Consider the following 15,295-nt stretch of genomic DNA (forward strand, 5'->3'; position numbering starts at 1 on the left):
CTCAGCAGGTGCAAACTCAAACATACTTCAAGAGCCAGCCGGATGAAATGACTGGAGCCGTTCACATGACACACGCTGGCAGGCAGCCCCTCGCCAGCTCCTTGTGTCTGTATTATACCACATAGGATGAGTGGCCAGTACAGCCACAGATCTTCCAGTTTTTCCAAAAGGGCAGGAAATCCAGGTTGTTGCTTTCTGAGTTTTTTTTTTTTAATTATTATTATTATGATGAAATCCCCTTATTTTTAAATGCTGGCAATTAATTCCAATTAAAAAAAAAAAACCCACTATGTGGGCCAAACAAAATACATTTGCAAGCCAAATATAGTTCTTAGGGAGCCAGTTAACCTGTCACAAAATGTATTGGCATTAAAAATTTATTGTCTTGTTGCTGAAATAATCTTAAAATATAAACTGTTTTTAACACCTAGATTTCAACGCACAGAAGTTGACCAAAATGTGCCTGAATGTTTTCTTAACATTCTTTAGGGTCAGAATCTGAAGCTCTCCACTCCAAAATAATTCAAAGATTTTTTCTTTGTGACACTATTTAATCCCAGATATCGAAATCCTAAGCATCATCTTAGATTACGCTTCTCAAAACAACAACAACTAAAATAAATCCTTTAGCTCCGGCTTCAGAACATGGTCTACAACATCTTCTAAGCAGGTGAAGCATCTTCTATGTAAGAGTGGAACCAAGTATGAAAAACATAACAGCACCTAAAATAATTGACATTTGGCAAAGCTATTTCAGAAAGGGTCATTCTTGTTAAGAAATAAAATCCTACAGACCAGAGGCCTGTGAGCTTGATAACTGATCCCGGATAAGAAGATCAACAGTATTAAGAAAGGAATCCTAGAAGACCTCAGACCCATGCATGTCAGCCCATCCTTAGCCTTAACTTGATACGCTATTGTATTGGGAAAAGCAAGGATCAGAAACAACAAAATGTATCTCTGTTTGAACAAAATCTTTTCTAATATGTGAAAGATGAGTATTAGCAAGGTAAAGAAATTCAAGCTGTGTAAACAGAGTGAAGAGGCTGCTTTGACCACATGATCAGCCTTACTTGGAGTGCTAATTCATAGGATGATGTCAACCTGAACAAAAGTGATATAGACAGATATCAAAGAGTTCTGCTTTTCTTGGTATTTTCATTAATGAGTTGGATGAAGATATACGAATCATATCTAACTTATCTGTGGAACAACGTATCTCGTGTTCTCAGAGCGTAATGCATATGCTTACGTTACTACATATAATATTATATGGCAATTATTTCTAAAACCATCTTTCTCATGATACTAGATACCACCCTGGACAATGTGGAGAAATGGGCAAAACAGCAAATATACAGGGTGTAATAATAGGATTCTAATAAATAAATCCATTAAAATAAATTTAGCATGGACATCAGGGTCCAAAACGAAATGATAATGCTGATAACAATAACACCTAGAAAATGAACAAATACAGATGGGAGGAGATATGATTTAGTAGCAACACATGGGAAAACCACAAAAAAATGGTTAATAAGCTGGGCCAATATTGTGAGATGGCCATAAAAATACCAAAAAGGACTACCTTTTTGTCTCCTCACTTTATCAGATGCATAATGTCGAAAATCCTGTCCTCCAGTGGTATTAAAATTGGAGGATTCATTTTTGTTTGAAAAATAAGTAGATAATCTAATATCAAATTATTAACATGAAACAAAAATTATGATTGCTGGTTTCACTACTGCCCAAGTCATCATAAATTCTTGCTCAATATAAATCTTACTCTAGGCAATCCCACCTCACCATAAGTGCCAGCTACAACCTATTTCATAGAAGTACCCACATGTGGGTACTTTGAACCATATACATAAAACAAGCAAAATTTTAAAATCCTTGAATTATTTGTCAACATTACAAAATAAGAGTGTTTAAAAAAATCAAAATTAAGAAGCTCTGGAAATACTCATTCCACATCTCATAGTACAACAATCAACTCCAGGTAAGAGCAGTTACTTCTTCCTAAGAACATGTGTTCTAGAGTTTTTCATAGTTTTCACCTTTCCTTATTGGTCCTCAAAACTGAGACAAGTTTCAGTTGCCATTTACCATCTAGATTATCACTGTTGTCTATCTTGCAGTAGTGTTAAAGAGAAAGTGACATATTTCTGATTATCTCTGTATCAAAAGCATAAAGACAAACGGCAGACCAGGCCCACTTCTGCCATTTATGTAACGTCCACTGTACCTGTAAGCATTTGAGTTTCTGATTCCAGCAACGCAGCCTGTGGAAAGAACTGAGTACAGCACTCACAGCTTTGACTATTTGTAAGTTGAAAAAGTTTCAAAACCGTCATCTGTAATTTTATTGAAGCTGGCCTTCAGGAAAGGATGAGTTGGCAAAGTCCTAAGTCTAACCTTAGTGGCCCAATGTCTACATGTCAACACAGTTTGGTTGCTCTCCAGTCACCATTACATACTCAGTGCAGCTCATACAGTGTTTCTTTGTGAAAAGTAAATCCCCGACCCCTGCAAAAGAAAGCTAACTGCCAGTTTCAGTGGGGGCAAGGGGAGTAAAGTCCACATAAGGCAATGGTATGGGGTAGAACAATGTGAGATAGATAGAAGTAATACGTATCTATATGTACAACTTGTCACTTGCAAGTCTTGTCACCTTCAGATACATGTTCAACTTGTCACCTGCAAGTCTCATAGGTATCTTAAACTATGTCCAAAAATGATTCTTGATTCATAACTCTCCTAAATTTGTTCTTCCCCTAACCTACACCCTCTCAAAATATGGCTAATTTATTCAAGCAAAAAAAGAAGTAAAATGGTGACTTTGCTTTTGATTACAATCAGTGATGTAACTTATCCTACCATGAATTCTACACAGGAACATGAAAACACAACTCAAGAAATTTTCTTTCTTTTATTTGGCTGTGTGAGGAAAATCAAATGCAAGCTCGGTATTTGTCATAAAGGTTCCAAGACATATCTTAATGACTACTGACAGTCTACTTGCTATCAAAATATTTACAACAGTTGCCAACTTAAAAAAATTGTCCCTACATAAAACTAATTACAAACTAATGTAGTTTTACACACTGTCAAATGGAAACATTATTTTTAAATATAGTCATGTGTGCTTAATGACAAGGATACAGTTCTGAGATTTGTGTTAGGCAATTTTGTTGTTGTGCATACATCATAGAGTGTACTCACACAAACCTATATGGTATAGTCTACTAGACACCTACGCTATATGGTATAATAGCCTATTGCTCCTAAGGCTATAAATCTGTGCAGCATGTTACTGTACTCAATACTGAAGGCAGCTGTAACAGAACGGAAGTATTTGGGTATCCAAACATAAAAAAGGTACAGTAAAAATATAGTATCATAATCTAATGAGACGACCATCATATATATGGTCTGTTATTGACCTAAACATCATTATATGGTACACGACTGTAAATGCTTTTTTGCCACTCTCTCTCAGTAAGATCATGCGCTGGAATTTCTCAAGTGGGATAGCCATAAATTTCATGCATCCTATATTTGTTAGGAGGAGCTCATTCTTAACAATTTTACAAAAGATAACCTCAAAAAGGCATGAGGTCATACTTAAGATAATGAAAGATTATCCTTCACAGAAGATATACAGTAGCAATTTTAAACCAATTAACCTAGGATATTCTCACACTTGTATAACATAAGTCATCACTAAATCATTCATGAATGTCAACAAAGTGAAATAACAGTATGTTCCTCATATACAGTAGTTCGTTGAATACGCAGGAGGCAATGTTTGTGTTCAGTAAAATGTAACATCACAACAAAATTCCTTTAAAAATCAGAGGAAAGGAAATGAGGACTACTTGATACTTAACTGTAGTAACCATCTATTTATTGAGTGGGCCTCCTGGCTTTGAACCACACTGGTCACTTCCATATGTCATTCACAGGGCAGAGACATGTCTGTCCAGGACACTGCTGCAAATCTGATGCCTACCTAGTGCCTGTCAAAGAAAAGGCACTCAACAGTGACTTTAATGACTCACATCCCACTCTAACTCCTCTATAAAATGAAAGAAAGATCAGACCCTGACCTTCAAAAATGTATACAGGACTATTCAAGACAACAGCAGAAGAAGAAAAATGCCTTCAATTCAAAATAAAACGTATTGGCAATGGAAGGCATTTCAGTTTTAAAGTAAATAAAACTCGACAAAATATTTCTCAGTGACCAGAAGCAACAAAATAGTTTGTCAGAATGCCCTGAAATGCTTTCCACGACAGTTTGATAAAACTTACGTAACACTTATTCTGCTTGGAAATCCTGTATTATTAAGAATAGAATACTGGCTTTAATCATCATATCAGATCAGTGAGATGAAGGTAATATTTATTAAATATTACATGTGGGCACCGTGAGCTGGATATTATTATCCCCATTTCACAGATAAGGAAATACAAAACTTGCCCAAGTTCACACAACCAGTAGTAGTAAATGGGAAATGGGATCTGATCCAAGACTCTTTACCACATGGCATGCTTTATGTGTGGAAAATTCAGGAAAGTAAAAAGAGTAACAGTCAACTGTAATTTCAACACACGAAACACAGTATCATCTAACATTCGGCCTATAGTCTTCCTGACATTTTCCCACATAATATGCAGAACATTGTACACACACATACATGCATGCACACACACACACTCCAAAAGCAAAAACAAGGATCAATCTACCCACACTGTTTTACAATCTGCTTTTTCAGTTTACAAATATTGAGTATCTTTCCACATCTATAAATATTCCTCTACATCACTGTTAAAGAAAGGGTATTCTATCACATGTAGGTACCACAGCTCATTTAATCAGTCCCCCTATTATTGAGCATTTAAGGTGTTTCTAGTTTATAACTATTATAAACAAACTTACAGGCTGGGCACGGTGGCTCACGCCTGTAATCCTAGCACTTTGGGAGGCCAAGGCAGGCGAATCACAAGGTCAGGAAATCGAGACCATCCTGGCTAACACAGTGAAACCCCATCTCTACTAAAAATACAAAAAATTAGCCAGGCGTGGTGGCAGGTGCCTACAGTCCCAGCTACTCGGAAGGCTGAGACAGGAGAATGGCGGAACCCTGAACCCGGGAGGCGGAGCTTGCAGTGAGCCGAGATGGCACCACTGCACTCCTGCCTGTGCGAGAGAACAAGACTGTCTAAAAAAAAAAAAAAAAAAAACTTACAAAAATCATTTTTGCAAATTAGAGGAGGGTTTTTTTTTTTTTTAATGTATATTTTTGTGGAGGTCACTAGAATCTGGAAGTGAGTTTCTTCCAAACTTCAGAGGACCTCCCTCCAGATTTTGGTACACCCTAGGAAGTAAGCTTCTTAAGAATCACTGCGAGGAGAAAGGTATTGACAGGAGTATGGTGCACACATGCACTATAACCACTGCTGAAGACTGGTCTCTGTACACATGCTTTATTGTTTCTCCTTCGTTTAGATTCCTAGCGGTGAACATGCCTGACTAACGGATGGGGCACATTTTTGAGGCTTCTGATGAGTAATACAAAACTGCCCTCCTGTAAAGTTATAACAATTGAAACACCCACCAACAGCATTTGAAAGTGACAATTTCCAAAACCCTCCAGTTGACCAGATTTGTTTTTAAACAATCATATCCCCATAGGGCCATAAATTTTTTTTTTTTTTTTTTGAGACAGAGTCTTGCTCTGTCGCCCAGGCTGGAGTGCAGTGGCGGGATCTCAGCTCACTGCAAGCTCCACCTCCCGGGTTGACGCCATTCTCCTGCCTCAGCCTCCCGAGTAGCTGGGACTACAGGCGCCCGCCACCACGCCCGGCTAGTTTTTTTGTATTTTTTTTTTTTTTTTAGTAGAGATGGGGTTTCACCGTGTTAGTCAGGATGGTCTCGATCTCCCGACCTCGTGATCCACCCGTCTCGACCTCCCAAAGTGCTGGGATTACAGGCTTGAGCCACTGTGCCCGGCCATAAATTTTTAAAATAGGCCGGGCGCGGTGGCTCAAGCCTGTAATCCCAGCACTTTGGGAGGCCGAGACGGGCGGATCACGAGGTCAGGAGATCAAGACCACCCTGGCTAACACGGTGAAACCCCGTCTCTACTAAAAAAAAATACAGAAAACTAGCCGGGCGAGGTGGCGGGCGCCTGTAGTCCCAGCTACTCGGGAGGCTGAGGCAGGAGAATGGCGTAAACCTGGGAGGCGGAGCTTGCAGTGAGCTGAGATCCGGCCACTGCACTCCAGCCTGGGCGACAGAGCGAAACTCCGTCTCAACAAAAAAAAAAAAAAAAAAAAAAAAAAAAAAAAAAAAAATTTTTAAAATAGCTGAGCTAGTGATAAAGCACATCTGAAAAAAAAAAAAAAAACAGGGAAAAATTCAAACAATAAATGCTAGATTTTAAGGCATCTATTTTCAAATACAAAATATAAAACTTAATGATACCAGATACCAGTAGGCTGAACTTAACAGAATGACTTTAGAAAATCCAGTGATAACAGACTTTAAAAGGTACCAAGCTAAGATGTAAAACATTGCACCTTTGTTTGCCTGTCTGGCTTAAGAGTTTGGGTTTTAATAGCAACATGTTCTATTTTTCTAACAAGAAACTCATAAAATGGTATGTTCTTTCAGATTGTGTAAGTACTGTCTTATAGCTAACATGGCAATCTGAAGTTCTTAAAATTCCTTTAGATAATCACTTATTCAACAAACATGTGACTATAGACTAGACACTGTTCTAATGCTAGGGACACAGTAGTAAACTCACAAAAGTTCCTGCCCTTGAGGAGCCGCTGGTTCTAGAGAGGAGTTCAGAACCCTGCAGTTAAGAGTCCAAAAATCATGGTTACACTGCCAATCAGGACTCCTGGATTATTTGGCAAATTATAACACCACCTCTAGGTCTAAGTTTCTTTATCTTAAGAAGCTGACCAGATGGATCTGAATGGCCTTCCAACTTTCCATCAAGTTATCTACTTCACCTGATTTTTGTTTGAGTACTTAACTTTCTATTATTCATAAGAGCTTTGCATTTTAAGCTCTATATAGTTTTTCCACAAAATCAGATTCTCCCAAAAGAACAATTTTACATTTACAGTAAAATTGTGATCCAGGCAACTTCAAGGAATAAGTGTAGGATGAAGTTCCAGTTAGAAGAAAATGTATGCTCCTAACTTTAACTGTTTCTATGGAGATGTTTCTGCAATGGTCTTGCCTCTTTCACCTTTGTACTGTACTATAAACACTAAGGCAAGAAGCATGACATGACTGTGGGTCTCCAGGCCTGTTGCACGGAAACAGCTGGCATCCTGTCCCCACGTAGCAGGCGCCTTAGTGCTTACCGTGGCACTTGGGTGTCCTCAGGGGCTGCAGCCTAAAGTCCTGCTGATGATTCCCACCTCTCTCCCACTCACCTTACCTCCAACTCAACAGGTACAACAATTCTGCCTGAAGTCTACATCTCACTGCCCCATTAGCATTTCTGTCACCTCTTGTTATTTTCCACCAGATGTTCCTGCTACCACAATTCAACAGTCTTCAGATTCAGGGTGTCTTTGGAGAAGCCCACTTTCGGGAGAAGTTAGAAGAAGGTATTGCAAGAGGCCTCAGTATTCCAAGGCAGTCTCTGGAAGAGCACCACACATACACTTTAGGTAGTGACATCACCGCCTTGTGGCCTCTAAGGATACTGCCGCTTAGTAATATAGATACATATTCCCCACTCTAGGCATATACAATGATTCCAATTCTTTCTCTGTATCTTCCTTATAAACCAGAAGAATGATTGGAAGCCAAGATTTTCACCTCTGTGCAAAAGTATAGAAAAAATACACCTACCAGAAGTTTCTCCTCAACTTCCAACATGAAAGCGTAGAACAGTATCTCCCAAACACAAGCTTTGCTCACCTGAGCAGTAACAGCAGCAACATCCTATAAGAATGCATGTGTTGTCATTTTAGACAACGTAAGACAAATTTGCAATTTCCATTATTTCACAAAAGGAAAGGTAAAGGAATTGGTAAAAATACTTTAACTCAGGCATCTAAGCCTCTAAATTTACCCCAACCAGTAGGTGTTTCTACTCTTTTACTGAAGAACTTTTGCTGTATCAGGACAAAAGGACATAGGCCTCTTTACTGAAGAGTAAGGATCTAAAGAACCCTCCTTTACATATAACTTGCACAGAACTTAAGAGAAACAGTTGGAAATAAAATTGTCATAAGTAGGAACAGCTTATTATGCTAAGGTATTAATCGCTTAAGATAGGAAACAAAAAAGTTAAAAACCATCATTCTGGAAGACCACAACACTTCTAATATGGAACAGGAGTCCAAAAGACACAGTCAAGAGAAAGATGTAGATTCTTATTAGACATCTATAACAACTGCTTGGCATAAAACTCATTTCCCAAGTTTTCAATTATTATTTAGAATGACAGATTAGAAGTTGGGAAAAGGAAATGCCACAAATTATTGATATTCCCTATAGGGCAGGCACACATTTCTCCTGTGAGAATAAAAGTAGCTACATATATTTTATCTACTCATTAGTCTGTCATCTGGCCCAAAGAATTAAAACATTCAATACACACAAGGCATCTTTGAAATCTTACACTTATACAAATGGCTATTACATAGAAATAAAAGATAAAAATACTCATCTTTCTGAAAATCTCTCATAAATCACTATAATTTACTGAAAAGGGTTTGTTTTTAAGGTTTACACTTGAATTTCATGGAAGAGCAGTCAAGTGTAATTGACTTAAAGCAATATTCCAACTAAAGTGATAATTTGAAAGAAAAGTGAAACAGTATAACCAATTGCCTATGTCAAAGGCCAGAGCCAAGCTGGAAAACTAAAAGACTCCCAAATCTAAGTATTTTGACCAAAAGCAGGTAAGATTATTTTGTAAATTCTCTAAGCATTCATTTACTCAATAACTATTCATAGCCCACTATGAGATGAAGATGGTTCCTGGTGCTGCAAATACAATGGGTAACAAGCAGATGTGTTCCTAGCCCCCTGGAGCTTCCAGCCTATAGAGGAACTCCACCACTCACATCTTTCCCATTTCTGTAAACATTTCTTGACATATGCAACACATATGGGCATCAACCCCAGCCCACTCCTCTCCTGCCTGCAGCTCTACCCTTTCCTTTCACCAACACCAGCCACAGAGGCGGTCCTCTGTCCCTCAGGTATGCAAGGCTCAGTCTTGCTCCAAGGCCTTTGCATTTGCCCTTCCCTCTGCCTGAGCCACTCTTCTCTCAGATCTCCAAAATCATAGGCTTATTCCCTTCATTCAACTCTCAGCTCAGACTCCTCCACCCCAGAGAGGCTTCTCAGGCCAACAGCAGCCCACATCCTGTCCCATTCTACCACGCAACCCTGCTTTATTTCTTTTGCAGCACTTAGCACTATCTAGTCACTATCACTTATTGCATCTTTGCTTTTTATCCATCTCCTTCACTGAGATTATAGCAGGGTCTGTCTGTCCTGTGCAGTGCCATAATTTAGTCCCTGGAAAGTTATCTGGAATATTAACAGATGCCCAATAAATACCTATTTAAGAACAAATATACACAAGGTTAGCAGTTTTGTATCACAACAGGTACCAAATAAAAGGCAAGAGAATGCCTTAAATTCTAAGGGGTGTTTGCACCATTTAAACTATATATATATTATATATGTATATGTTTTAAAAGATTATCATAGCTTACACTAGTCCTAAAAATAGCCCTCAAAAATAAGCATAATGAAAATACTAAAGTTCAACACTGGCTAATGTTCAAGCTGTATAATGTATCAGGCTCAATTCCTAGCATTAGCATTACTTTTATAATTTACTCTTTTTCAAAAGCATGCTGACAAGAGACCCCAATTTTTTCATTTTAAAGAAAAGAGCTAAATATTTTTTAAAAGCATCCATTCCCTTAAAAGTTGTTATTAATCCTATCATAAACTATAAAATTTGTAACCATATTATACTAACATTAAAATATAAGATACTGGTGATAATCTACAGAAGGCAGGGATTTGAGTGCCTAATGTCAACCAAATTTTATGAAACATAAACTACCCTCATCTTCAATTTAATCAAAGGTACAAGCTGCCTCTCTATGTTCAAAAATATTTAAACACTTAAGAATTTTTCCTACAGATTATTCTTTAAAATGCATATCTGTTCCTTCTTTTCTTTTGTTGAAACAAAGAGCCAAGTTGTTACCCAAGGAATAATGACTTTAGTTACTGACCATCATGGCTCCCACTTCATAGCAAAGATGCCAAAGACTCTTATAGATTACTGTGAAGTTATATAGAAGCAAACAATGCACGCTGGGGAGAAGGCACATTTATTTCCTGGAAGATGATATAAACAAATGACTACTCCCTTTAGGCCTTTGGGAATAACCAAATCCACTTAAAAACCTCAAAAATTAATGCTTTACAATTTCATAGCAAATTATTAGAAACAACCTACGTATATCACAATAAAGAGGCTAAATAAATTATGGTCCATCCCTAATGGAGTACTCAGCAGCTGTTAGAGAATGAGGCAGGCTCTCTCAGATACCAATGGAGACTGCCATGATTTAGTACTCTGGGGAGGGAAGAGGGACAGGGGGACCTCATCTTTGGGAATACAAACAAAAAGAACACATACAAAATGTTTACACATACAAAATGAGCATAGGCTATCTCTGGAAAGACATACACAAGGAGCCAGTAGCTGTGGAACATGATGAGAGAGAAGTATACTTTTTACTCTGTATCTTTTATATCTATTGAATCTTCTCCATTGTGAAAAGATTACCTGCCGCACAATTAACATAAGAATAATGCATATTATTACCAACATATTTGTCAAAGATGACCTTTCAGAAGCAAATTTTTCAAAAATCACAAAAGTTTTGCTCCTTCAACAACAGAGTCCCTGATTCTCATTCCCCAGAAGAGAATTCAAGTCTCCACTAATCAGAGGCTTGCTAGTGATCTCACCTATTACAAAGCAAAGAAGTCTCAATTCAATTCTTGGAGAGGAAATAGCTGCTCAGACCAACTTGAGAACACATCATATATTTAAATTGAGCTTGCAACTGACTCCCTAATGAAGTTTCCAAATGAACAGTTGCACCCGACTATAAAGCAGAAAGTCAACGTAAAAGACAAGTAAAAGAACGGTCTCATGCTTTTAAAAACACATTATACTTAGGCTTCCTTTTCTCTGCCAGGCTTAGACAAGAAACCCTCTGGTAATAGTGAAATGTAATTTCAGATCTGTGGCAAAATAATCATGTAAGGGGAAGGGCAAGTAGCATTTGCGCTGAAAAAACTCCTTGGTTTATCCACTTGTGAAAAGGAAAGGTTTGCTTTAAATTTAATTTCTATACCATTTCTGGACCCCTGCCTAAACGATACTACTATATCACATTAATCTTACTTCAAGCAAATAACTTTTTAAAATTAAAAACTAATCTGAAACTGAACACGAATCGGAAGGCAAACTTCAAACTGAAACTTTTCTGTTGAAAGAATGTATCTTTTAAAGACACATAAAAAGAAATGCAAAGAACCGATTTCCATATAAATGCCATTCAATAACAGTGCAGGTTATAACAATATTTGACTGCACTAAACACATTCAAAAAGGAACACAAAGATACCCAACTGCAAATAAAAGACCTCATATATTTTTGGTGGCGGAATGTGGGGGGGGGGGCAAAATCACATTAATTCAGATTAATCATGTAAATTCAGAACACGTGATGTACAGTTTTGCGTTGCTCAGAACTCCTGAATCCAGCTTTGTGCTTTTACACAACATAACAGAAATGGCATCTTTCACAAAGCCTAACTTTGACCTCCAACACTTTAACTTTGGATTTAACCAGTATATCACCTTCGGAAGTAAGCACATAAAAATACAGGTAGGTCAAATGCACTACGGATACAGAAAGGACGAGGAACAGGTTTAAAGAGGAGTTGAAGCACAGGGGCACGAAATCACCTAGCAGGTCACCTCTCCAAAAGAAAAACATTTCAAGCTCCCTCCCATCCCCCAGGTAACCTCTGGCCTCACAACTCACTGCCGTGCGTGGGGCAGAAGTTCTGGGTGCTAGAGTCCGCGCCCCCCGGGACACGAGGGTGACCCAAGGGCGCGCGGAGAGCGGCGGGACCCGGAGCAGCGCTCTCCGGGGTCACTCCCCTAGGACGCTCCGCAGAGCCGGGAGCGCTGCCCCACCCCGCCCGGGCCGCCCCTGGGGACCCCGCTCGGGGCTCCGCGGGGCTCCGCGGCTCTCCTGCCCCGCGCCGCGCCCACCCGCCCCCGGCACTCACGGTACGCTCCCGCGCCGCTATCTTGCCATCTCCGGCCGCCAGCTCTGTCGCCTCGGCCGCCGCCCTGGGGCTGCCCAGAGCCCACAGCCGCCCGGGGGCAGGAGCCGCCAAGGAGGGGGCCGGGCACAACCCGCCGCCGCCGTCTCGCCTCCCCAGTGCCGGCGAGAGGCTGCTCTAGGCGGCCACGGGCAAAGGGCGGCCCGCTCCGCTCTGCGAACCCCGCGGGCCGCCGCCGCCGCCTCCAGAGCCGCCCAGAAGCAACACTAACTGCCACCGCCACGGCTGAGTCGCTCCAGCCGGGACTGCGGCGCGCGGGGGCGGCGCCTGCACGCCGCTCGGCTGGGGGCGCAGCGGGCCCGGCCCCGCCCCTGACCCGCCCCTGCCCCCGGCCCCGGCCCCGCCCCAACCCGCGCGTCCCCGCCGATCCCCGACCGCGCGCCCGCGCGCCCGCGGGGCTGCTCCAGGCAGTTGGAGCAACGCGACCGCGCCACGGGCCCCGGACGCCGAGGGTGGTGCTTCCTCCGAGCCTCGGGTGGTGAGGCCGCTCTCAGAAGGTCATGGAAGCGCAGGGGAGAGCGAGGCGGCCGAGCCCAGGCAAATCCTCGCGAAAGGCCGAGTGCGCGACGGCCCTGCGGGGCGGACCGCGGCTCTCCGAATGCTGCCGCTGCAAACAGTGCCTTGAGGAGAGGAAAGCGCGGGACGGTGTTTTCGCCGCCTCTGTTACCACTGCACACACGAAAACCAGCTTCTAGGAGAGGGGGATGATTGTTGAGACTGCGAATTACCTAAACAGCCCAGGGCCGAGGCGCCGCCGCTGGCGTCACCGCCCTCCTGCTGGGTGCGGGACTCCCCTGCCCGAGAAGGCCCGCGGGCGCGCCGAGAATATCCTGGAGCCATCTAGTCTTGCCTCCAAGGCGGGGTGGGCTTATTTGTGCGGAGCAGAAACGGATCCCTTAATGGGGTGAGATTTTTCCTCCGTACATTGTTCCCATTTCCGCGGTTTCACTTGGCCTCGGTTTTCTTCCAGAGTAATGACCAAATGAAATTAGCTGGAGTGCGTTTGATGGCGCAGGATCACGGTCTGAAGATGTTTACGCTGTATGCCGGACGCGTTTGATGGTGTTCTCTTCGGCACAATTAATTTTGCAAAGTTAAGAAATGTGCCAGATAGAGCCCCTGGCACACAGTCAGGACTACAGACACACCTTGAGTAGGAAACCGGCTTGTTTGTTTCATCTGTGATTTATGTGATGCACCAGCACCAAGGCCAACGTGCTTTTTAAAGACCTTTGGATGAATTTCCAAAGCAATTTATAAATTGGCAAAATGAAGCTTGTTTTGTAAAATAACTCTTCCCTGTTGATCATGTAATTAAATGGGCAACAAAACACCTGAAAGTACATTTATTGAAAAGTAGACTCCCAAAACAAAAATATGTATTTCACAGCTAGATACGGTCGCTATTAGTGTCCTAATGGCCAGCTCCATCCATGTGTGTATTTTGAACACTAAAAACGCCTCCTGTTACACCTAAGACCTTGTTTGGATAACATTTTTCTATTATAGGTACTTATCCCATTTAAGATGTTTACCCTTTTTCTTGAGTCCTTGATGGTTTGGGAAATTTATCATTATTCATATTGCACAATCCTGTCACTGTCTTTTCCATTAGGCACAGTGCCTAAGGTCCACAATATTTTTAGAGGCCCACAAAAAAAAATTTCTTTTCAAATCAGAAGGAAAAATATTTAGGTTTAAGAAAGTATTTTAATATAAAATTAATATATTTGTTTTTGTACTAATACAATCTTAAGTATATATATATTTAATATATATAAATATATATATATTTAATGGAGTAAGGGGCTCAACGAAGGCAAAAAAGCCTAGGGCCTGATGTGGCCCTGTTGCCTGGGGTTGAAAAATCCCATTCCATGAGAAGAATTTAGTTTTAAGCATATTACATAAAATGCTCGTTTCTGTGGCCTTGCTGTAATAGATAGATGGAGATTTGGAATAGTGATAATGGCTAACATCCACCTGGTACACCATGTGTCCATTACCTCTTAATCCTCATAGCACGCCTGTGAAATCGGTTCTATTCTCATACTTGGGGGGTGATGCAGGTTTTGTGGGGCCTGCAATTTATGCAATTTGGGTGGTCCTCTTAAAAGCAAATACTGTGTATTAGTCCGTTCTCACACTGCTATAAAGAACTGCCCAAGACTGGGTAATTTATAAAGGAAAGAAGCTTAATTGACTCACAGTTCCATATGGCTAGGGAGACCTCAGGAAACTTAACAATCATGGTGGAAGGAGAAGCAAGTACCTTTTTCACAAGGAAGCAGGAAAGAATTGTGAGTGGAGGAACTTGCCAAACACAAAACCATCAGAACTCGTGATAATTCACTTACTATCATGAGAACAACATAGGAAAACTGTCCCCATAATCCAATCACTTCTCTCCCCAACACGTGGGGATTACAATTCAAGATGAGGTTTGGGTAGGAACACAAAACCTGACTATATCACACAGCATGACCAGGTTGCCCCAGCACCACGCAGTAGAAGAGAAAATGACAGAGGGAAAGTCCAAGCGGAAAGAAACCTCAGTCTCAGCTAATTGTGGTGACAAGATATTGCTTTTGCAAATTGTACATAAACGCATGACCAGGTGAATGTATCGCCAAGGCTCCTGCCAAGGCCTGGAATGGAGGCCTAGAGAAGATGCCCGAAAGTTTATGCTGTGAGCTTCACAGAAGACCTACCTTCCATGTATACCCATTTTACAGGTAAGAAATTTAGGAATTTGCCGCAGCTTCTAAGGAACACCACATTCCTTACACCATACTGAGGTATAATTTGAAGAGTTGCAGTATATGCACTGTTTCATGAGAAAAAACAGAG

General features: G+C 41.0%; 1 protein-coding gene and 1 long non-coding RNA gene across 4 annotated transcripts in view; one reads left to right on the top strand and one right to left on the bottom strand.

The window, feature by feature from the left end:
• Positions 1-13,740, bottom strand: part of LIFR (LIF receptor subunit alpha) — a 76,022-nt gene extending 62,282 nt beyond the window's left edge. For 2 of the 3 annotated variants that reach the window (XM_033179407.1, XM_033179405.1), the window contains exon 1: positions 12,389-12,701. The gene's annotated coding sequence lies outside the window, so the exon portion shown is untranslated. Of the gene's footprint in view, positions 1-12,388; positions 12,702-13,173 lie in introns of those variants that run through there. The other variant, XM_033179406.1, reaches the window with a different exon arrangement.
• Positions 12,823-15,295, top strand: part of LOC117065044 — a 60,095-nt gene continuing 57,622 nt past the window's right edge. Inside the window, exon 1 of the long non-coding RNA XR_004429805.1 lies at positions 12,823-15,180. This is a non-coding gene — a long non-coding RNA (uncharacterized LOC117065044). The remainder of the gene's footprint in view (positions 15,181-15,295) is intronic.

This window comes from Trachypithecus francoisi, unplaced genomic scaffold (genome assembly GCF_009764315.1).
Source record: "Trachypithecus francoisi isolate TF-2019V2 unplaced genomic scaffold, Tfra_2.0 Lachesis_group2, whole genome shotgun sequence".
Classification (NCBI taxonomy): Eukaryota; Metazoa; Chordata; class Mammalia; order Primates; family Cercopithecidae; genus Trachypithecus; species Trachypithecus francoisi.